At 38.3% G+C, this 24,362-nt stretch overlaps 1 protein-coding gene across 1 annotated transcript in view; it reads right to left on the bottom strand.

Annotated features, from left to right (window-relative positions):
• NCALD (neurocalcin delta) overlaps nt 1-24,362 on the bottom strand; it is a 391,067-nt gene that overhangs the window by 149,860 nt on the left and 216,845 nt on the right. Inside the window, exon 4 of the mRNA XM_087447567.1 lies at nt 9,494-9,580. The gene's annotated coding sequence lies outside the window, so the exon portion shown is untranslated. The remainder of the gene's footprint in view (nt 1-9,493; nt 9,581-24,362) is intronic.

Here is a 24,362-nt window from a genome sequence, read left to right as displayed (position 1 = left end):
AGTCTTTCCTGCAAGATGGCCCCAACCCCTGGGATTTCTTGCTCTTCATCAGAGCAGAAGTCGAGTTAAAACACGAGGATTTAAGAGACTGAGCTAGGATAACTGTGGAGGCAGAGAAAGGGAAGATAGTAGAAGAATGCCAGGATTCCAAGATGTACAGTTACTGTTCTAATTTGGAGAAGAAAGGAGGGCTCGGGTAGAAGTCCATCCAGATCAAATTCTCCCCAGACGCCAACTGGTTTTCCAACACACGTGGTAAAGTGTAAATAACAGGGGTGTGCTAGCAGTGTTATTAGTGAAAGTGTTACCTTTTCATTAGGAAGAAATAGGGATTATGTTCACTTTTGGTTATTATGAACTCTAGTTAGTGCCTGAAAGACGAGAGCCAACAAAAAAATTCTGAACAGCATTATAGCAAGTTCCCACATCTCACAGGGGTGACATCGCCACCATCACATACCTGCCAGCAGTAAAAATTAGAAGTCTTATATAGAACATTAGAGTTGTAGAAATCTTTTACTACTTTTTCTTACCTGCAGTCTAATTTCCTTTTGTTCTAGATGGCACTAATGCTAGCTTTCAGGGTTGATCTCTGTCCTTAAGGGAGTCTACCTAAACCCCCCACCAAGCCACAGCTTAACACCATGACAATGGATGTAAGCAATGTTACTTAAAAAGGAAAATGAAAATACCTGCCAGGACATTTGCAAGACATACTAGTTGCTGCTGCTTAAAAGAGTAAATACTGTGATGCATGTTGCTAAGCAATGTTGCGTTTTCAGTCCTTAATAACTCCATTAGTAACACAAGATGGGACAAACTATGTTCTGAGATTGATGAGATGCTTTGCCTTACTTCTGTGAACAATCAGCCTCGGCAACCATGGCTTCCAGCACAAAGCAAAAGAGATTATCCTTTGTCCCCTGGCAGGAATGCGAATTAGAAGTCAGTGATAATTGTCCTATTGGGAAGTCTAAGGTTCCCTGCTAACCCACTCCCCCACAGTGTCTTAGTCTTAAACAAAAAATTAATTAATTAATAAATAAGTGTACATTCTTTTCATGAAATGTCTCCTCTCCGCTACTGTATATGTGTATGTAGCAAATGCTAGAAAATTGTGAATTTTAAATATACTTAAAAAGATTTGCAGTAAAATGGTTCTACAAATATTCATCCTTCTGATTCAAAGATAATGCTGCTTTTGGGGATCCTGTGTGAGGGTGACCAAGTCTGCAGGACAGTTCCAGATCCTGTATTGATGACAACAACACTTTGGTTTACAGATACTAGAAAGTTGCTCAGAAAGAGCTGCCAACTAATGGCTTCTTGGCCCTTTCCCCAGTTACCTAACATTCTCTGGTTATCTAGCATTCTTGATTACCCAGCATTCTCTGGTTACCCAGAATTCCCAGTTACCCATGATTCATAGTTATCCAGCATTCATCAGTTACTCAGCATTTCCCAGCTACTAAGTAAATATTAGGCAGAAACAGTCTGCAAGAAAACAACCTCTTCAGCAGGATTCTACCAGTGGAATTCTGGAACTTTTCATCTACTTAGAGGAGCAAAGCTGCACAAAAGACACTACTGTATGAAAGCTAGTGCACCGAATCTGGAGACAGCCAGAATCTGGTGAATCTCAACTACATATTTTCCCATTGAAGTGACTTAGGGCAAATCAGTGTCTTCATGCCTCTGTTTTCTCACCTGTTACTGCAACGACTAAATAAGTTGACATATGTAAAGTGCTCAGAACAGTGCCTCCTTCTGGGGCAGAGCTACAAAAGTGTTTGCAAGAATCTTCAATCAAGAGTCCTCAATCAAAACAAGCAAATTCCACAGCTTGTAAAGGAGGAAAAAGCTAACTCCAGAATGCACCCTTAGGATCTGTATTTGCTGTTTTTATATTTCAGAGGAAGCCACTGATCTAATAGAGCTGGAAATTGCTAAAATTTGAATTCCTATAACATCAAACTGTTACTAATTATGGTTCTGATCATATGCCGTATGTTTCCCAGAAATAACAGATGTTCCATGGAAAAGTAAGTGGCTAAAAGGGTGGGAAAAACATATAGTAAATGGCCTTGTTTTTCTTGGCTGTTAACTTTAATATAATGAAATACTCAATGAAAAATATGAACACTCCACTGCAACTACTTCTTACCACTTTAGAAAGACACTCTTGAACTACCGAAAGCTAGAAATCTGTGTTCAAATAGCACTGTCAAGTAATGTATTCTGAATCTCTTACATTTTAAATTTTGAAAAACGTTACTCATGTCCCAGGTGTTTTCCCAGTAGAAATTACAGTGATAGACGTTAAACTAACTCCACGTGATCCTCAGTTTCAAAAATACAATTTTGGACTGCTTAAGGGTTTCGCTGTATCCCCTTGAGCTGCAAAAAGAAAGCCATTTTGGTTTTAAATATAGTTTTGTTTTTGTGGGTTGTAGTTTTTTTCCTCTAGGAATATATTTCTCCCAGACAATTTCTCAGTATTGCTATTTAACAGGCTACGTGTTGTAGATTTCTTTTAAGCTCCCTTTATTTTACTTAAATGAATTTGAATGCAGTGAATTTTTGCAAATATTTAGTGAAAGACAATTAAATTATTGATCAAGTGATCTTCATTTATAACAGCCATACCAGCACTAGTAGGCTGGAGGTATGTTTTATTTCAGTAGATTTTATACTAAAGAGCATGTATTTTTAAAATAAATGAATTGATATTCTCATTGGTTCTTACTTTCTGATACAGGTAAGGCATTAATACCCTGTGGGTCCTAAAAAGTGATCAAGATCTGATCGAAGCGACTTTGGAGACAGGTGCTATTATCTATAGTGTGATACTTCTACATGTAATAAGTGTGCTTACTATGTGACAGGCAACACCAGGTGCTGGAATTATAATGATGAATAGAGCAGATCTAAGCCCTGTCCTCAGAAAGCTTATAGTCCATGGTGGTGCTACTTAAAGTGTGGTCTGTGGACCAGTGCCACCTCACAAACAATTTCTTATCAGGCTGTAACAGGACAAGTACAGATATTGCCAGTAATTTTTTAGACATTTTTACAGCAGTTGGACATTACTGCAACATCCAAATGTGTGATCAAATGGAGTGTGTGATCAAGTGGACTCAACTCGTTGAATGGGGTATGGACCAGTTTGAATATTGCTGAACTCGCATAGCGAATTAATGTGGCGGGATCTAAGTTTTGGTCATGGACAGGAGGACACATATTGGCCTGTGACAAGGTGAAAATTTAAAAAAAAAAACCTAGTCTTTCCCATAGATAGTTTGAGAAGCCCTAGTCTAGTGGTCTCCAAACTTGATAGGAAAGAGGGAGAGTTTAATTCCAACTGAGAAAATTTGGGAACGTTTCATGGAAGAAGTGAATCTTAGGCATGGGTTGGAATTTGAAGGGTAGAGATTACAGCATGAGAAGAGCTATGAAGGCAGAAAAGTGCAAGGATGCCCAAGCCATCTAGATCATTGCAGTTGGAGGGTGATATGGGGACAGGGGCAAATGGAGGTAAAGCAGATAAATTTGAAAAGGTTGATTGCAGCCATTAGTTAGTCAAGTGCCATGAAAAAGAATTAGAACTTTATTTTTGAGACAAGTGGAAGTTCTTATTCCTGAACATGAACGTGATAGTAACAAGGAAGAAAGCTCTATTTTACAATATAATATGGGTCTCATTTGAACTATATGCAACACTTTGAGGCAGGAGGCCTTTAGGTGAAGTAAATAATAACAGTAAAAAGGAATATTTAAAAAACAGTTCTCTTAATGGTGGCATATATTAGTCATACGTCCAAGTAAATTTATGCAATCTTAAGTCTCCCCAGGCTCTACAGCATAGTAAAATACCACTTGAGAAGATCTAACCATGTATGATTAAAGTGATTTTGAAATGCCATTTCTTAGCTTAACAGAAAGAGCGCAGATTCTCCTCGTTTTCAGAAACTGATTAAATCACAGATATTAAGGGAACATTAAACCAATATATTATTGTAATAACTTACACTAAAATGTCAAGTACCATCCCCAAAGGACACATGAGTGGCAGTTTTTTCTCTCTGTTGTTCTCGGCTTTCTATAAAACTAGAATTGAACTCATTAAATGGGCCTCATTTAAGTTTCTATGTGTCACCAAAAGGCTATTAATTCTCGCAGCTGACTGAGTTGGAGTCTTTGCAGCATTGATTCCCATAAATGTACTTTCAAAAGAATAATTGAGCCACCAAGTTAAGTTTTAAATTTTGAGGGTAAAATTTTATAAAGTTTTAACAAACAAAACAAGGCTCTCGAACTGTATACCCCCCTTCCCCACAGAAAAATGTATTACATGTTAGGATTTCATACGTCTAGCTGAGTAAAAATCTATTTATTTAGTCTTCTAATTCTGGTTTCATAATACTATTTTTAATTGTGATGTAAGAACTATAGAATCATAAAGATACCATCCTGTTAAATTGAAAGCTCTGCATTCAGAATTGCACTTGTTCGCAATACAAATACAATACAAAGCTAAAACACGGCATTGTGAGTCACTGACTATGATATACCAAAGCAGTGGTTCTCAGCTGAGAGTGAGTTTGCGCCTCCTGGGAGACATTTGGCAATGGCTAGAGATGGTTGTCATGACTAGGGGGATACTACTGGCACCAGGCTGCTGCTAAACATCCTACACTGCATAGAACAGCCCCCTACAACAGACTAATCTGGGCCAAAATGTCAACAGTGCTGCAGTTGAGAAACCCTAACAACATTTCCATTATTCCTCTGTAGAAATTATTACTCCGATTCATGCAATTTGAAAATCAGAAACAAGGAAGTTCCTGAAGATTAAAACAGATATTATGCCTCCCTTTGATACCCTGAACTACTCTGATTTTTGCAAGCAAAACCTTAAGGTGACCCTCAGAGGTGCCCTGGTTTAATTCCATTGGTGGTAATACTTTTTATGCAGATATGCAAACATTGTCATCAGGAAATCTTCAAGCAGATCTTCAGAAAAGGCAGGCATGACTGAAAACTCAAACCAGTTTCCAGATATGTATTATTTTCTGAGTTGTCACTGATGATTTTAAGATGCACCGTCATTTGAATAACAGTTTTAGAAATGTGGCACAGAAATACCTTTTCTTAAATGTGTACCTTGATTGTAAGAAGTGAACCTTTTTTAGAGATGGCAAATGTGGAAAATCTATACAGTATATTAAGTGTATCATAAGATATATGTACTAAGTTCTTTTTGTAAAAAGAAATAGAAAGACTCTGAAATACTCTCCCTCTGAGATCCTTCTCGACCAGTGTTAGCCTCAGTTATTTTCATTTAAGTCTTTTCATTGCTCCTCTCATCTTCCCCTCGCCACTCCAGGAAGAGGTGGTAAGGGGCAGGGTGGGCAGGGGAATCACTAGCTCCTCAGAAACAAGAACAAATACAAATCCCACAGCTTCCCTTGCTTATTTTCTTCTCTTGGGATTTCTCCCAAGTCTCTGACTGTGAATTGAGTGCTGTAAGGAACATCTGCGCTGAGCATCTTAGTGCTGCTAAGGCATTTAACTTTATTTAACTAAACAGAGGAACAACCACACTTAGATGCAATACAATGCATATTTGAAATTATTTTTTAAATTCCGTGTAAAGACCACCCACACCACTTATTCATAAACAAAATATTACTATAAAACCTGTATACTTGCTTACTGGCATATTATCTGCTTGTTCCACTAGAATTTAAGATCCATGTGAACAGAGATTTTGTCTTATGTTTGTTGGCTGAAGGAGTGAATGAATGAATGAATGAATGAAGACCTTCTCCCAAACAGCAGAGTCATTACACAATTACCTTTTCCTTTCATTTTCACCCTACAGACAGGAGACAACAGGACTCACTCCATGTTATAAACTATTCATTTCTGTTCATTCATTCATTCCCTACCAAGTCTTTCACGATCCACCCCTGCCACGTTTCTAGCTTTCGCTCACATTATGCCTCCCTTGCTCTCCAGCAACGCTGGCCTCCATTCAGTTCCCAGTAAGCTCCACGCTCCCTTCTACCTTCTACCTCAGGGCCTCTGCCCGGAACACTCTCCTCACCATCCCCAGCCCTTTCAGATGTCTTCAGGGAGCTCTTCCCTGGTCACCACTTAGACTACATGTCGTGCCTGTATTTTATAGTCTCAGTTTCCTGTGTTTTCCTTTTTTCCATCACAGTAATGATCACATTTGTAAAATGCATTTGTGTAATTATTTGATTACCCTCTCCCCCCCAGCCCACATCACTCAACTGTAGCACAATGCCTGTCATACAGCAAATGCTCAATAAATATTTACTGAATGAATAAATAAATTATGTTTCTAGGAGCAAGATCTCTTACCAAATATATGAGTCCATGTTATACCGTATCATTCTCCTCTAGGGCTCAAGTTAAACAGGCACTTAATCAACACTTTTCGGTCAACTGAAATCATCATTTATCTACTGAAAACTACATTCTCCTAAGTCTGCATGACACTGAACTTATTGCAAAATTGTTGGGAAATCAACTGCTCTCTTTTTATTCTTTTTTCTACATACTAATAAAAAAGCAATCTGTTTGTTTGTTTGTTTCCCTGAATTTATTGGGTGTTTTGGCATTAAGAACAAGACTGGATGGAAAATGGTTGTCAGGGAATCAATTATTTGGATGATCAGTATTTGTCTCTATTTGAAAATATCTGGAAGCATACTTTTTTTTTTTTTTTTTTTTTTTGTGAGGAAGATCAGCCCTGAGCTAACATCCGTGCTAATCCTCCTCTTTTTGCTGAGGAAGACCGGCTCTGAGCTAACATCTATTGCCAATCCTCTTCCTTTTTTTTTTCTCCCCAAAGCCCCAGTAGATAGTTGTATGTCATAGCTGCACGTTCTTCCAGCTGCTGTTTGTGGGACGCGGCCCCAGCATGGGCAGACAAGCGGTGCGTCGGTGCGCGCCCAGGATCCGAACCCGGGCCGCCAGCAGCGGAGCGCGTGCTCTTAACCGCTAAGCCACGGGGCCGGCCCTGGAAGCATACTTTAATTATCCTCTAGATATTTGGTATCTTGTGCTCTCAGCCTCTGAGATAATCTCTCCCCATTACTGTTCCTGAATGAAAGATATTCTGTTGACAAAATAGGTGTTTTTTGATAGAGGGAAATTTATGGGACATTAAAAATAAAGAGTAGTGAGCTCCTAGGCTAAGAGGATTAAAATGGTATTTTTTTTAAGAGGAGGAAGAAAGAGGTCTTTAGCACAGAAAATTGTACAAAAATATAATTCTGTGTAACATCATGTAACTAAGAAGCTAGTCACATAGGAAGCCTTGGCGAAGAGTGTGGATTTCTTGGGGATCCAGACAAAATGATTCTAGCCTAAGGGAGCCAAAGAGAGACACCCAGACAACAGGAAATCAGAAATAGGTTGTAAACTTAGAGTCTGTTCATATACTTCACTGTAAAATAGTTTCTTTACATATATGTTCCCTATCTATTCTCATCAGGATCTCTGTTCTTAGGCAATTTTTACTAGAGTGCCTGGAATTCTTGAACAAAATTCCAGAAAGCCCAGGAAATTGGGGCAGTATTTGCTAACTCAGGCCATCCTTTTGGAAAGCCCCGGTTAGGAAGGTTAGCCTCTGTTACAGAGGTCATCCCCTTCCCTGCCTCGTCCATTCCTCTTTTGAGCCAACAGTAGCTGAGCAGGGAGTGGCTCCCTCACTGCCTCAAGAGCTTTTCTGTCAATTTCTCTTCCAAACTGTCCTCCTTTGGGTCTGGCAGATGCCTAAAATCTGCAGCACGAACTCCTGCAGCCTCTCCTTGCTCCACACAAACCAGAGGTGACATAGAGCATATTTGGGGCTCACTTGAGAAGGGAATCTACAGTGAGGAACCACCTGGCCCTGAGATCACAGACACAGAAGAGAGACCTGGGTGTTTGAGGAGGGGCAGAAAGGACCAGAAGCCAATAGCAGACACATTGATTCTCTACACCTCCAGGTCAAGGGGAAAGGTTCTTAGGTTGAACCATGCTCGTGCTTTACTGTCTTTGGGGGAGAATACACATTTGCCTATTATTCTTTAGTTTGATGCCAGAAAGATTCGAGGAACTAATGCAACGGCTCCAATCATGTTTAGGGTTGCGATATCCATAAGTAGTTCAACCAGAGTATCACAAGAAGAAAGAGGCCCTCGGGCTGCCTGATCCCTACCAACGTAAATGCACAATTCTATCTTGGCTTCCAGGAGAAGAAATGCATTGAGATTGAAGCTTAATTCTCAAACTCATGAGAGGGGGAAAAAAAAAAGCCACATGAGATTTTCTTTAGCATGACTTCAAATACTTTATTACCGTTCTACAGATCTCATTAAAAGGACTGGCCTACCAAATTTACCAAATTTGGAATAAAGATTTTTCACTTTCACTTTCCTGTTACACCTAGATGAGCCATGTTGTTCATCTAACACTTCATTAAACCACAGAGACTTAATGGGGATAAAGGAAGTTGGATAAAAAAAGCTAAGTACATTTAAGTTTCATTTTATATCAAAGTTATCTCCCTTCTTTCCCTGCAATATCAGCAAAATAAAAAATAAGGTTTTATTCTTGCTCACATTTATTTTATTTTTGCCATTTTTTCCTCATATAAAATTATTTGGCCAAGTACATGTTAATCAATATTCATGCCTTGTTTACAAACAGCCACAAAATGTATTACTGGGACCTAAGCCATATTACCTTGCCTAAAATCTTGGCTGGCTCTCACCTGGGCCATTAGCATATTTTGAAAAATTTCCAAAAAATTCATATACCAGTAGATTTCCCTTCCTGAAAAGCTAGTTTCCTAAATATTCGATGAGCTGGCTTTCGAGACCCACATCAACAAATTAGGAAAGTAATAATGTTCCTATCTTAACAGGAAATTCAGTACTGCGGCTGCTGCTGCCCTAATTATACTATAATAAAATTTCCAAAGGATCTTTTCTGAATTAGAAAACATCCCATCTACTTGCAGCACAATATCCTCTTCAATTTTCCATACCAAATGAGTAGATTTGGAAAGTAAGGAGGGGCACCTATGTATTGCCTTTTTTTCCAGGAAGCAAGTCACGGTTTTACTTCATTATAACTTCTGTTTTTTGATTTTTTTCTAAGTAAATCTTTTATACTTAAATAAAGTTTCCATTTAATCAGAGTCACCATAAAAGAGAACAGATTTTTGTTTTTAATTAGAATGAGTGCACGGTTTTCTTTTCAGTAACATACAAATTCATTAAAGTTAACAATGGAAATGTATACCCCACGACAAAGCTTTAATGACAGATATAAGTCAGCATTTTCTATTTACTAAATATCAAAACGTATAAATACAGAACAACCTAACTAGGACGCAACATCTTTGCATTCTGAATCATAATTTATACAATTTAAAACCCAGGCATTCCGAGAGGTTAGAAAAGTAACTCACAATATGCAGTCACACGGCGCCTTGGATCTCAGAGCCTTCCACGGGATCACGACAGATTTTATCACCAGCACTTCAATGGCCCTGCAACTGAGATCACTCATAATTAATGAATATTTTACTTGAACATTTGACAGCTCAGTAAGCAGTTTATGTAAGGCTATTACTTTTATTTCTTATGTAGTTGCTTTTGCAAACAGGAAACAGGAAACACACCTACAAGAACACTGACACATCTCAGCCTAATTGGTCTTTGGGTCAAAGTACTCAGGGGTGAGTCTTGTGCTGCAGGGCTGACAGGTACAGTCCCTAAAAGAGCAGCACGCAGGTCCTAGCATTTCACAGTCTAAAATCCTCTAGACAGATGCTATGCAGGCAATTTATTACAGGAAGAAACAGGAATTCTTAGTAAATTCAAGCCTTATGGCCTTAATCCTGGAAGGATGGTAAACTTCAGAATAAACTCATATATATATGTGTATATATATATGTACATATATACACAATATATAATATATTTAGTAATATATTATTTTAAGTATATACATTATTTAAAATAATAAATAAGATAATATATATAATTTTTTCCTGGAATATATATAGAAACTATCATTTAGGAATCTTTTGGTTACAAGTAACAGATAACCCAACTCAAACTCATTTATACAAATAAATAACAAAACAAGGAAATATTTTTGTTCATTGATCTGGGGGGAAAAAACCCAGATGTAGGATTGGTTTGGGGAAACCAGAGGTTCACTATATCATTTGATTCTCTGCAATTCTCTTGGCACGGGTGTTCGCTGTAGATTGACTTCACCTTCAGGCTGCCTCCCATCATGGTGCAAAAAGTAATAGCTGCAGCAGTTCAAGACCACACATCCATCTTCCAGGAGGATAGTGTTAGCATGCTGATAGTTCCCCGTTCTGAGGTCACTCAGATTGCCCATCGCTGACTCAGTCACTATACTTTGCTGAATGACCTTAAATTAATCGAGGCTTATCCCTGGAGGTAAGGGTAAGATCACTCCAACAAAAATCACATGGAAAGACATTGAGGGTACTGAGAGGAAGGGAAAAGGGGGAAAGGGATATTGGGGAGAAAACTAACAACTGCCCACTATAACAATGTCAGACAATAATCTGAATCTGAAGATTGGTATTTGAGGATGTATATCCATGGAAACGCTAGTTCTTGGGTTATCTGAAGATATCTGAAAGAGAATGAGCTGAAGTTCAACAGATATTGATTATCCAAGGCTCTACCTTTAGTCAGACTTTCTATTAACATTAGATTTGCTCTCTGAGAAAATAGGTCAGAATGCTTCCCCTTTGTTTATGAAATACATTTTGCAGTGTATGGAGTGCTCTTGCATTTGAGCTTCCATTTTGTCATCCAAACAGCCATGCCCGGGGGCAGGCATTCCCACTGGATGCTTAGAGAGTGGGGCAGACACTGCTGGTTACCCATCCAATTCCCAGACTACCCCTTTTTCTTTACACAACCTTGATTTGTTCAGGCAGTGATTTGCCCCGTTAAATTACAGCTAAGGATGGGCAGGTGGAACATTTTTGGCTCTGGAGATGTGAACTGAAGTTATTATGAAGATCTCAAGGAAAAGCTCTTTAAAAGGGCTCTGGCATTCACTTTTTGCTCTCTGCCCTTCTTCTTTTCCATGCCTGAATCACTGATATAATGCCAGAGGTAGAGCCATATCTTGCAGTCATGAAGTGACAAGCATGAAGACAAAAGCCCCATGCTGTGAAGACTAAATGGAAAGGAGGAGCCACTACACTGGGAGTACAGCCTGGTTTGTCTCCTCCTGGGCTTTTACAGGAGAAAAAATAAACTGGATTTGGTTTAGCCACTGTAGGAAGGTTCTTGTTGCACACAGCTGAACATACTCCTGATAGAAAGAGGTTTCATAACCAGGTAATGACAGATCAAGGGTTAACCCCAGGTCTCTTGACTCCCTGTCCAGCGATATTTCCAATAAACTGCATTTCCTCTCCAAAAGCAGAAGCCATACTTTGAATACTATACAAACAGGTATTTTAAATTTATGCTTTCTTTCTCAACAAATAGCTCATTTAAATGATCTGAGCCGTAGTGAGAGCATGGTGAGAGGGGATTCATTGCTTTTGTTTTGGTTTCTTTAGCTTTTTAACATGTGACTCTTAAGCACTTGCAATATTGCTAATGCAAGAATGCCTTGGTGACAACAAAGGAAACCTAGGTCATGTGACCAAAATTTTTTCCAGGCTGCCTGAGGGAGAATTGGCTATCTTCTCAAATCTTGCCATGGAGGACTTTTCTTCCCGAACTTTCTCATTCACTTAGTTCTTAAAAGACCACAGAGGACTTCTAGTGTCTGTTTCTGCACGTAAGAAGCTTGGAAGTCGCCACTCTGTCCTAACAACAAGTGGAAATCAGCAGCTCTTCTTGGATTTGTACACCGCTGCCCCCAAGATTGGAGGGACCAACAGGGGAATTCAGAAGTCAGACTCACCAGTGGAAACTGCTGTGGGAAGCAGTGCCAGGGCAGGAAAACCTGAACTGTAATTGATGAATTGCTGGAGTCTCCGTGGGGACAACTCTGATAGTTAAAAACTCCAGGGGGACCCAGTCCTAGGGGGGCCCTCACAATGCTGTGAGATTTACTTCCAGGAGCTCTACCAGATTCCCACAGTCAATGTTAGAGAAAACTCTCCTTGGGCTTCTAGAAGGGGGAGTGAAAAAGGAGCCATTTTGAAATATGCCAGAGTACTCTGTTCTTAACAAGACCTGCCCAGAGGAAAGTAGTTAACCAGAGCCTAACCTGCTGGAGTATTATCAGAGCCTAACTGACCTGGGGAAGGGAAATACTCAACTCCAGCCTCCTCCAGCCTTCCACTGTGGGAAAAGGGATATACTCAACCACAGCCCACTCTAGTCATCCTGTCCCTAGGGCGGAAGAGAAAAAAACTGAGAAACACTTGTGAAGTTCACAGTTCAGAGGCATAGGCTCGCTAAAAGACTGAGACCTAATCATAGGATAGGATAGGATAGAATGCTTCCTCTCCCCAAAAACCTCATCACCATTACTGAAGATCTACTTACAGTAGTTCCTTTTACCTGGTACATCATGTCTGGCTACGAAGAAAAATTACAAGGCATACCAAAAGGCAGAAAACACAATTTGGAGAGAAGAGCAAGCATCAGAACCAAATATGGCAGGGAAGTTGGAATTAAAAGACAACAGAGCTCTCATGAAGGTTGGAATAATTTACTGAGCCAAAAGTCAAAGAGGAGCAATACCTAAAGATCAGTTCCAGAGGGATTAGGTTTTAGTTGTGAAAAGCAAAATGTTAAAACTTGTAGGAGAAAATATAGGAGAACATCTTTCTGATCTCCAAATAGGAAAGGAGTTCCTAAAGCAGGAAAGAGCCAATCACAAAAGGAAGGTTGATAATTTGCCTACTGTAATATTAAGATCTTCTATTTATTGAAAGGTACAATAAAGAAAGCAAAAGACATGCCAATATCTGAGACAAGTTTGCAACATGTAAAATCAACAGAAGATCAGATTATATAAAGAAATGTTACAAATCAGTCAGAAAAAGACAACACAATAGAAAAATGAGCAACATGTCTGACACATACATAGTCACCGAGGAGAAAAATACGACTGGTGAATAAACATATGAAAAGATGAGCAACTTCATTTGTAATCACGAAAATGCAAATTAAACTGATGGTGGGAGTATAAGTTGATATAAGCACTTGGAAACAATTTAACTTTATCTTATGAAGTTGAATATTACATACCCTCCAACTGAGCAAATCCACTCCTACCTATATTCTCTAGAGAAACTCTTGTATATTTGCACTGGGAGACGTGCACAAAGTGTTTATAACAGCTTTATTCAAAACAACAAAAAGCTATATTTAACACAAATGTCCACCGAAAAGAGAGCAAATAAACTGAGTTATATTCATACAATGAAATATTAGACAACAGGGAAAATCAATAAATCACAGCTATATGCAATAACTTGGATGAACCTTAGAAATACAATGAATAAAAAAAGCAAGTATCAGGTAACTACACACAGATGATGACTATTTTATAAATAAAGCCTGAGAATAGCAAATCTGAACAACATTTTTGTTTAGGTAAACCCATATGTAATACATTTTTTACAGTTATAAATCATTTTATCACACGTGAAGATTCACATAAGCAGCACTGCAATCAAGATATAGAATTATTTATCACCACACAGAACTCCATACTATTACCATTTTATAGTCACACCCGTCCCCTCTGCTCCCATCTCTTACCCCTGGAAACCACTAATCTGCTCTCCATCTTCATAATTTTGTAATTTCTTGAATTTAATAAATGGAACCATACAGTGTCTGACCTTTTGATATTGGGGTTATTTTTACTTAGTATAAGGCCCTTGAGATCTATCCAAGTTGTTGCACGTATCGATGGTTTGTTCCCTTTTACTGCTGAACAGTATTTCATGGTTTGAATGTACCACAGTTTGTTTAACCACTCACCTATTGTAGGACCTTTTGGTGGTTTCCAGTTTGGGGCTATTACAAATAGTGATTTGTGTACAGGTTTTTGTGTGAATATAAGTTTTCACTTCTCTGGGATAAATGCCCAGGAGAGTGATTGCTGGGTCATATGGTAAGTTCATGTTTAGTTTTTAAAAAGCTGCCAACCTGTTTTCCAGAGTAGCTGTACCATTTCAACCACCAGCAATGTATGAGAGATTCGGTTTTGCTTCACCCTTGCCAGTATTTGGCATTACCACTATTTATTTTAGGCTGTTCTAATAGGTGTGTAGGGATATCTCCATCATGGTCTTCATTTGCATTTCCCTAATAGCTAGTGATCTTCAACATCTTTTCGTGCGCTTATTTGCTATCTATATATCCTTTTCAGTGAAATATCTCTTTCTATCTTTTCTATCTCAGTCTATAGTTTGCCTTTTCATCCTCTTAAAGAGTCCTACATAGAGCAAACATTTTTAATTTTGGATAAATTCAAATTAATTTATTTTTTTCTTTTAAAGATCATGCTTTTGGTGTCATGTTCAAGAACTCTTCATGCAGACACAGGTCCTGAAGATTTTCTCCTATTTTCTTCTAAAAGTTTTATAGTTTTATGTTTTATATTTAAATCTATGATCCATTTTGAATTGTATAAGCTGTGGGATTTTTAGGTTGAAATTCTCTTTTATTTTTTTTTGCCTATGGACACCCAATTGCTCCAGTACCATTTTTTGAAAAGAATATCTTTCCTCTATTAAATTGCTTTTACATACTTGTCAAAAATCAGTTGGCTATACTTATATGTAGCTATTTCCAGGTTCTCTATTCTGTTCCATTGATCTCTGTGTCTATCCTGCTGCTAATTCCACACATTCTTGACTACTGTAACTATATACTAAGTCTTGAAATTAGGAAGAGTTATTACTCTCACTTTATTCTTCTTTTTCAAAATTATTTTAGACATTCTAGTCCTTTGCTTTTTCATATAAATTTTTAGAATAATATTGTCTATATCTAAAAGATCTTTACTGGAATTTTTATAAGAATTGCATTAAAACTGAATATCCATTTGGGGAGAATCAACATCTTTACTATGTTGAATCTTCCAATCCATGAACGTAGTATGTCTCTTCATTTGTTTAGATCTTCTTTGATTTCTTTCATTGGCATTTTGTAGTTTTCAGCATACAAATTCTGTATATGTTTTATTAGATTTACACGTAAGTATTTCATATGTTTTTGAGTGATTATAAATGATATTGTATATTTAATATAATTTCAGTATCCACTTATACATTGCTAGTATATAGAAATACAATTGATTTTTCTATGTTTATTTTATATCTTGCAACCTAGCTGAACTCACTTATTAGTTCTAGGAGTTTTTTGTAGATTCCATTGGATTTTTCTAGTAGACCATCATGCCATCTGCAAACAGGAGCAGTTTTGTTTCTTTCTTTCTAATCTGTATGCCTTTTATTTTCTCTTCTTACTTTATTGCACTGTGTAGAACTTCCAGTACTATGTTGAATAGGAGTGGTGAGAGAGGGCATGCTTTCCTTGCTAGTGATCTTATGGGGAAAGGATTCAGTCTTTTGCTACTAAGTATGCTGTTAGCTGCAGGTGTTTTATAGATATTCTTTGTCAATTTTAGCAAGTTCCCCTCTCTTTCTATTTTTCTGAGGGTTTTTTTTAATATCATGAATGGGTGTTGAATTTTGTCAAATGATTTTTCTGCTTCAATTAATATGATTTTAATTTTTTATAGGGTAAATTACACTGATTGATTTTCAAATATTGAATGAGCCTTGTGTCCCTAGAATAAACCCCACTTTGTCATAGTATATAATTATTTTTATATATTGCTGAATATTATTTACTAATATTTTGTTAAGGAATTTTGCGTTTATTTTCATGAGAGTCGTTAGTCTCTAGTTATCTTATGTTATACTGCTTTTTCTCGTTTCGTATCAGGGTAGCTTCATAATGAATTGGGAAGTGTTCCCTCTTCTTCCACTTTCTGGAAGAGATTTATAGGATTAGTGTTATTCTTCTTTAAATATTTGGTAGAATTTTCCAGGGAAACCACCTGGGCCTTGAATTTTCTGTTTTAGAAGTTTCTAAATTACTAATTCAATTTCTTTAGTTATAAGGCTATTCAAGTTATCTATTTTTTATGGTGTAACTGTGGCAGTTTGTGTTTTTGGGGAAATTGGTCCATTTCATATAAGTTGTGAAACTAATATGTGTACAGTTACTTGTAGTATTCCCTTATTATTCTTTTGATGTCTGCAGGTCTGTAGTGATGTCCTGTTTTTTATTCCAAATATTGGTAATTTGTGTCTTCTCTCTCTGTCTTTGTCAGTGTTGCTGCAGGTCCATCACATTTGTTGATCTTTTCAAAGAATCAATTTTTGGCTTGATCTATTTTCTCTTTTCAATTTTATAGATTTCTGCTCTTTATGATGTCCTTCCTTATGCTTGCTTTGGGTTCATTTTGCTCTTTTTTTCTAGTTTCTTAAAAAACTAGTTTCTGGAGATGGGAGCTTAGGCTATTGATTTGAGACTTTTCTTCTTTTCTAATCTAAGTATTTAGTGCTATAAATTTTCCTCTCAGAACTGCTTTTGCTGAGCCTCACAAATTTTGATATGTTGTACTTTTGCTTTCATCCACTTCAATTTATTTTTTAAATTTCCTTGAGACTTCCTCTTTGACCCACAGATTATTAAGAATTTTGTTGTTTTAGTTCCAAGTGTTTAGAGATTTTCCTGTCATCTTTCTGTTATTGATTTCTAGTTTGATTCCATTGTAGTCAGAGAATACACTCTGTATGATTTCATTTAAATTTTTCTTTAAATTTGTTGAGGTTTGTTTTATAGTTTATGGTCTATTGACATATTTTGTGGTGCTTGAAAAGAATGTCTTTTCTGCTGTTGTTGGGTGGATTCTATAAATGTAAACTAGATCTAGTTGATTGATAGCGTTTTTGTGTTCTTCTACATGCTTCCTGGTTTTCTGTCTAGTTGTTTTATGAATTGCCAAGTGAGGTGTCTTGAGGTTTCCAGCTCTAACTGTGGAATAATTTCTCTATTCTTTCAGTTTTATCAGTTTTTGTTTCACATATTTTGTACTGTTTGATACATATTTAGGATTTGCAAGCAAAATATGTATGTTTGCTGTGTCTTGTTGGTGGATTGACTCTTTACCATTATGTAATATCCCTCTCTGTCCCTGGTCATTTTCCTGTCTTTGAAATCTTCATCTGATTTTAAGACATTGACTTTTAGATTTTAAGATGCTTTCTTCTGATTAATGTTTGCATGGTATATCTTTTTCTAACTTGTTACTTTCACCCTCCTATACTGTTATATTTGAAGGTAGTTTCTTGCAGACAGCATATAGTTGGGTCATTTTTTTAAATCTGTCTTATAATTTGTATATTTAGGCCATTTACACTTAATATAATTATTGATATGCTTGGGCCAAAGCCTGCCATTTTATTTTTCATTTCCTGTTTGTTTTCTATTTTCTCGTTCCTTATTTTCATTTTCCAGCCTTATTGTGGATACTTGGAAATTTTTCAGAATACCATTTTTATTTATCTATGAGTTTTTTTAGTACAACTTTTTGTACAGCTTTTTAAATGGTTGCTCTCCATATTACATTAAAGATATATAACTTGCCAGAGTCTATTGTTGTCGATGTTATACCAGTTCAATTAGAATCCTTACCTCCCTTGAAGGTCAAATACCGTATGATCTCACTCATTAAGTAGTAGATAATAACAACAACAAACACATAGAGACAGAGATTGGATTGGTGGTTACCAGAGGGGAGGGGGAGAGGGAGGATGGCAAAAGGGATAATTCGGCACATGTGTGTGAAGATGGGTTGTAATTAGTATTTGGGTGGTGAACGTGATGTAATCTAGCAGGAATAGAAGTATAATGATGTACACCTGAAATTTATACAATGTTATAAACCAATGTTACTGCAATAAACAAGAAATTAAAAAAATTAAAAAAATAATAATAAAAAAGAATCCTTACCTCCCTTTACATCCTTTTACTCGCCCTCATTTATAAAATCACTTTCTTAAATATTTCTTTTACATACCTTGAGAGTCACATCAGACAGCATTATAATTTTTATTTCAATGATCAAACATAATCAGAAAACTCAAGAGGAGAAGGAAAGTTTATTGCATTTATCCCTATCTTTACTCTTTGTATTATTCTTCCTTCCTTCCTGATGTTCTCTCTTTTATAATTTCCTTCTTGTTTAGAGAAATTCCTTTAGCTATTTCTTTATGATACGCCTGCTGGTGACAAATTTCTAGGTTTTCTTTCAGCTAAGTATATCTTGATCTCTCCCTCATTCCTAAAGGATGTTTTCACTGGATATAGAACTTTGGGTTGACAGTTCTTTTCTTTCAGCATTTAAAAAAATATTATGCCACTTCCTTCTGGCCTTCATGGTTTCTGATGAGAAATCTACTGTCATTCTAATGTTTTCCCACTATCAATAAGGTCTCATTTCTCTCCTGCTGCTTTCAAGATCTTGTCTTTGACTTCATTTTTCAGGAGTTTGACTGCGATGTGTCTTAGTGTGGATTTCTTTGGGTTAATCCTGTTTGGGGTTTTACTCAACTGCTTGACACCCTAGGTCTGTGTCTTTTGCCAAATTTGGAAAACTTTGGAAAACAGCCATTGTTTCTTCAAGTCCTTTTTTAGCCTTATCCTGTTTCTCTCCTTCCAGGATGCTGATAATACACATGCTAAATAGTTTTGGTCCCTGAGGCCTTGTCCTTTTTTTTTTTCTTTCCATTTTCAGTCTACTTTCTCTGTTGTTCAGACTGGGTAATTTCTATTATTTTATCTACAACTTCACTGATTCTTTCCTTTGTCCCTTCTATTCTACTGTTGAGCCCACCCATTGCATTTTTTTTTACTTCCTTTATTATATTTTTCAGTTTCTAGGGAACTGAAAGATAATAAAATAAAATAAGAACACAAAAATCAAGTCAAAATATACTTTTTTGAAGCTGCAAAAGGAAACAACTCTCTTCTGCTTCCTAAGAAATGAATACATTGATGGGCAGGCAAGGGGTCCAATGACCATGCAGACTAATGCAACTCACATTTGGAATGGTCTTGCTTCCATGCAACACCCCTCTGTTTGAACATGTCCTGGGAGTTCTTCTCCAGAGCAATGTGTCTATTCTGAGCATGACTGACTCCAGGAGACAGGACAGGCAGTTGAGGCAGAAACAAGTGTGTTTCAGCATTAAGCTGTAACTTACTATGGTGCTATGGTGCTATAGAGCTTTCCTCTTCCAGCCTTTTCAACCCCTTCTCCACACTATCTTACTTTAACCCTTCAGCTCCATCAGATCCTTGACTCTTTGCATGGATTTTTTTTGTACTTTTCTCTCCTCTGGCATCCTCTTCCACTGGCATTCTGCTTGTTTACCTGGTCTCTGACCCATTTTTGCCTGCATTATGACATTTTGTGCATGTGTGGATTCCCAGACCTAGCTCCTTGACTGGGGCCCTTGACCTAGCTAAACACCACTGATGCATTTTAATGGGTTCACTTTCACCAACACTTGTGTTGCTCTCCAAAGCTAATGGAATACAGATCTTTCTTTCTTCTCTTCAAGGTGGGGGTGGGGAAGATTGATTTTAAAGGGTCACAGTCTCCTCTCTCTAGGAGATGTTTCTATGAGGTCACCAGCTGCTTCTTATATGTGCTCCTTCCATCCTAAGCCCAGCATGCGGAGGCGGGAAGAGAAATGAGTGGGAGGACAAATTAACACTGAAAAGCTTGATAAATACTAACAGCAAATACTAAAAATAACTAGGCAGAAGTAGTCTACTTTTAGGAATTTCATTTTTCCCTTTGTGTTGAGGGCGAGGAGGAGGGAGAGAGAGGGGGCTGTGGAGGAGGGCTGGAAATGTTAATATTTGCTGGAGGTGGAGGCACTAAGAGCTTCCCCAGGCAGAGAGCCCCACCTCACCCCCTCCCTGAAATAACTCTTTCTCTTTCTCAGCTTTTTCAGGCTTCTGCAGCTCTGCAAATGGCTCCCTCCCTGTGCTGCAAACAGCATCCTGCTCTTGCCAGCAGAGAGGAAAAGCAGCTAAGAGATTCCAGGCTGCTTTGCTCCTCAACCTCACCCTCTCCCAATTGCAGAACAGCCTGGCCATCTTTTGACCTCAGCTCACAGAGAGCAAAGGGTGATCGGGATCAGTGTGTGTTGCCTGTGCATCTGTGAGTGCCTGGTATGCTGGGTATGACATGGCAAAGCCATTAACTCCACATGACACAATCTGCATGGTGGAAACAGGAACTCACAGACTAGCAAGTCCACATGTCCCCAAAAATGCCTTCTGCTGGGCACCCTTACTGCCCACTTCTGGGACGAGGGACATGGATAAATGACCCTGATCCTTTCATGGCCAGGGTCCCCTAGTTGAACAAAATAGAGGAGAGCAAGTCTGTTCAATTCTGTTTCTGTCGTTTTCCCTTCCCTTGTGAGCAATTCAATTATGTTATGAATCGATATGGATCGCTAGAGCTGGAGGAAGATACAACGTGAGGAAAATAAATGGTTCCCACTTGGATGAATTATATACACCTTTGAGCTCTTCATCATATCTGTCCTGGGAAATCAGCAAAGAGGGAGTATCTTGAGCCAGAGTCTTCCCCTCCTGCTCCCCAATACCTCTGCCATAACAGGCACTCTCAATAGCATAGTTGGATAGCAAAAAGAAATAAAAACTGTTCTTTCCTCTTCCCTCCTCTTAAAATCTCCACATCTTTATCCACTGTCCCCTCCTTCCTTCATCACTTGGATGAAGAAGGAGCATCCTCCATGCAAAGGTTAATCTCTCCATTTATGTCCTGATTCTCCCCTCCAGCATCAGCGACAGCATGGTTCATCCCTTATCCCCATCATTCCTCTAAATCTTCAGGATGCCACCTCTCTGGGGTCCTTCTCTGAAGCTGGAAAATAGCTTCTATTTTGCAAAACTGCCTTCTATTTTGTTACTCTTTACCATCCCATCTCTCTCCTTCTCTTCTCCATCACACTTCCTAAAAGGAGAGGCTACATTGATTATTTCCATCTCCCTTCCTTTATTGACTCCTTAACCCACTGCAACCAGACCTCCATCTGCTTTTTCCAAGGTCCCTAATGACTTCCAGGTTGCCAAATGCAATGGCCTTGACCTTTCTGCTCAGCCCTCCTGAAAACCACTCTGCCCTTTGATGTCATGAAAGTACAATACTTGAGCTTTCCTGGGACCTATTTGTCCACTCCTAGGCTCTTCCACTATCTCCCCCTCTTTTGACTATCCTATAATTATGGGCAATCCTCACAGTCTACAGTTGTCAGATTTAGCAAATAAAAATATAGAATGCCCAGTTAAATTCAAATTTCAGGTCAAAAATGAATAATTTTTTTAGTTTAAGTATATCCTAAAGATTGCATGGAACATTCTTACACTAAAACATTGTTCTTTGTTGACCTGAAATTCAATTTTAACTGGGCATCCTATATTTTATCTGGCAACTCTACAACAGTTGTTTCTTCAACTCTCATCTCTTCTCTCTAACTTCCTCCCTTATTGATGTTTTCTATGCCCGTGGCTTTAACGATTATCTTTTCTCAGACAATTCCTAAATCTTCATCTCTAGCACCAATTTCTCTCTCTCTCCCTCCCTCCCTCCCTTTCTCCCTCTGATGCATTTCTCTATTTTCCCTTGGATATTTTACAGCATCTTCAATTTATTAAATATAAAACTGAACTTATTGGTTTTGACCCTCAAACCTACTTCTCTGCCTGGCTTCTCTATCTCTATTAATACTTTCTCTGGCCTCCCAATCACCTTAACTCCAAATCCAGGAGCCCTCCCTAATCAAGTGGCTAAATCTTGGTTGATTTCACCCTCACCGGCACTCTCAGATCTGTCTTTCTTCCCTTCTCCACGGATACTGCTAACTTGAAGCCCTTGTCATCTCGGTATGACTACAAACCATACCAGGCTATAGAAATCGCCTTCTGATTAGTGCCCCTACTTCTACTCTCACCCACCATCCCCCCTTCCACAAGCTGCCACTCAGTTAACATCCTAAGTAAAGCACAGGATGGAGATGCCACTTCCTTGATTAAGGAAGCTTCCTACTGGCTCCTGGTTAAAGTTCAAGCTCACTAGCCAGCATTCAGGGCCTTCTAGGGGTTGATCTTTCTCCTCTTGTCTCCCTGTGGTCTCCTCTATGTACCCCAAACTCAAGGCACATCATAACATGTTGTCGGGGCCCTCCTGGCTCTGTTTGCTCACCCTCAGAAGCAGACTACTTTGAGGGTGACTCTTGCAGTTTCCGCATAAATATATTCTCACTAAATGCTTGCTGAATTTGTGAAGTCAGTTCTGAATTATCCACATTAACAGGATGATGTAATTAAATACACAAATTATTTATGTGATAATGCAAAGGAATGCACTTTTTCACAAACTCATTGTTTGCTTACTGCCAATTATGGGCAATGTCAAGCTCTCATAAGCTTCTCATATCCTGTGCTGTCATGTCACAGCTGGACTCTGATAGGACTCCCTGGGGCACAGACAGACACAGGCACCACGCACTCTCGGCTGCCTCTCTTGATTTACTTTTTGAACTCTTATCTCCTCTCCATTTCCCCCACTTCTTACACATAGAAGGTTATAATATTCTCTGTAAATAACCTTGAATTCTCTGTTACATAAATCTCCAAATAACTGTATATTCTAAACTGCTGCCAACCTCACACGCTGATACAAAAACATCTCAGTGCTTTGATAATCAAAATCAGGGGTCCACAACAGGCCAGAGAGTAAATATGTTCGGCTTTGCAGACCATACGGTCTCTGTTGCAACCACTCAGTTCTGCCATTGTGTCACAAAAGCAGCCATAGATGACACAAAAACAAATGAGCAGGCCTGTATGCCAATAAAACTTTACTTATACAAACAGGCAGCTGGCCTGAGGGTCATTGTTTGTCAACCCCCAACTTAAATCAAGCTTCTGATGAACAATTGACTTCATGTTTTCTTTCCAGACTATATCTTTCATTGTAGTCACTTGAGTAGAAAGAACACCAGAATTTCCTTTGATATGGTCTTTTCTTTTTTCACAAGATTTTACTTAAACCAAACTCAGGACCCCAGAGTGGGTGAGGGGAAATAAGGAGTAGGGACTTGAAGCCCTCTCTGGGGCTTTCCTCCCAGCCCAGAGGACATCAGCCCTGGGGCGGGGGGCAGGGCGAGGCGAGTGGGGTGAATAGTGCACTGTCCTTGGGGACAAAAAACTCAGTAATCAAAATAAATAATATTTTAATGCAATATTTAAAAAATAAAAATTAATGAAAACTTCCATGATGAACAAAATATCAACGTTTTAAGTAAAGACAGGATTACTATTACTGACTTTTTCTTTTGCCTTGGGCTCCAATGTAGCTCTGCACAGCACTGTTACTGATCCTATCTTTATTTAAAATGTTGATATTTTGTTCATCATGAATTTTTTTGCATTAATTTTGATTTTTAGAAAATATTGTATTAAACATTATTTATTGAGTATTATGGCGCCCTCTTCAATTCTGTGCTGAAGCAAGGGCCCTACTTATCCCCCTCCCCACCCCTTAGAACCAGCCCCATGTCAGTGTCCATCCTCATTTCAGAGAATGATGCACATCTATTTGATGTTACCTCTGGACTAGATTATTCCTCTCTGCTGCTTTGTTAGCATTTCGGTTACTGGACCTGCCTAGACACAGGTGGATTTGAAGCATGGGGAAACTCTTGTACTAGATTCTCTAGAGCCACTTCTTAAGGGACATGTTAAAGCGAGAAGGGAACTAACACTTTATTAAACACAGACTAAGTGCCAAGTGGCACTAGGCTAAGAGACTTTATATGCGTCATTTCATTTAATGCTCATGACAAGCCAATGAGATTTGATTACAGTCTTTTGTATGGATGAGGAAATGGAGGCTCAAACAAACTGAGATCATAGAAAATATTAAAACCAGGTGGAAGCTTTCTGCTACGTTACATTATCTGTTGAGAACCTAACATTCTGGACATAGTTAAGGCACTTTCTTGCCTTCCTGCCTTATCTTTGCACAGAACCTCCCATGTATAAAGAGCTTTCGAATGCTTCATCTCATTTGAGTTTTATGATAATCCTGGGAGGTGAAGAGTCTCATATTTAAGACACGCTAGCATGGACTCATCAATTCCATTATATGGGTGAGGACGCATTCAGAAAAGTTAAATA

The sequence above is a fragment of the Ceratotherium simum genome, chromosome 23 (genome assembly GCF_057802395.1).
Source record: "Ceratotherium simum simum isolate JZ-2026a chromosome 23, ASM5780239v1, whole genome shotgun sequence".
In the NCBI taxonomy this organism is placed as follows: Eukaryota; Metazoa; Chordata; class Mammalia; order Perissodactyla; family Rhinocerotidae; genus Ceratotherium; species Ceratotherium simum.
This window is presented reverse-complemented; position numbering and strand designations above follow the sequence as displayed.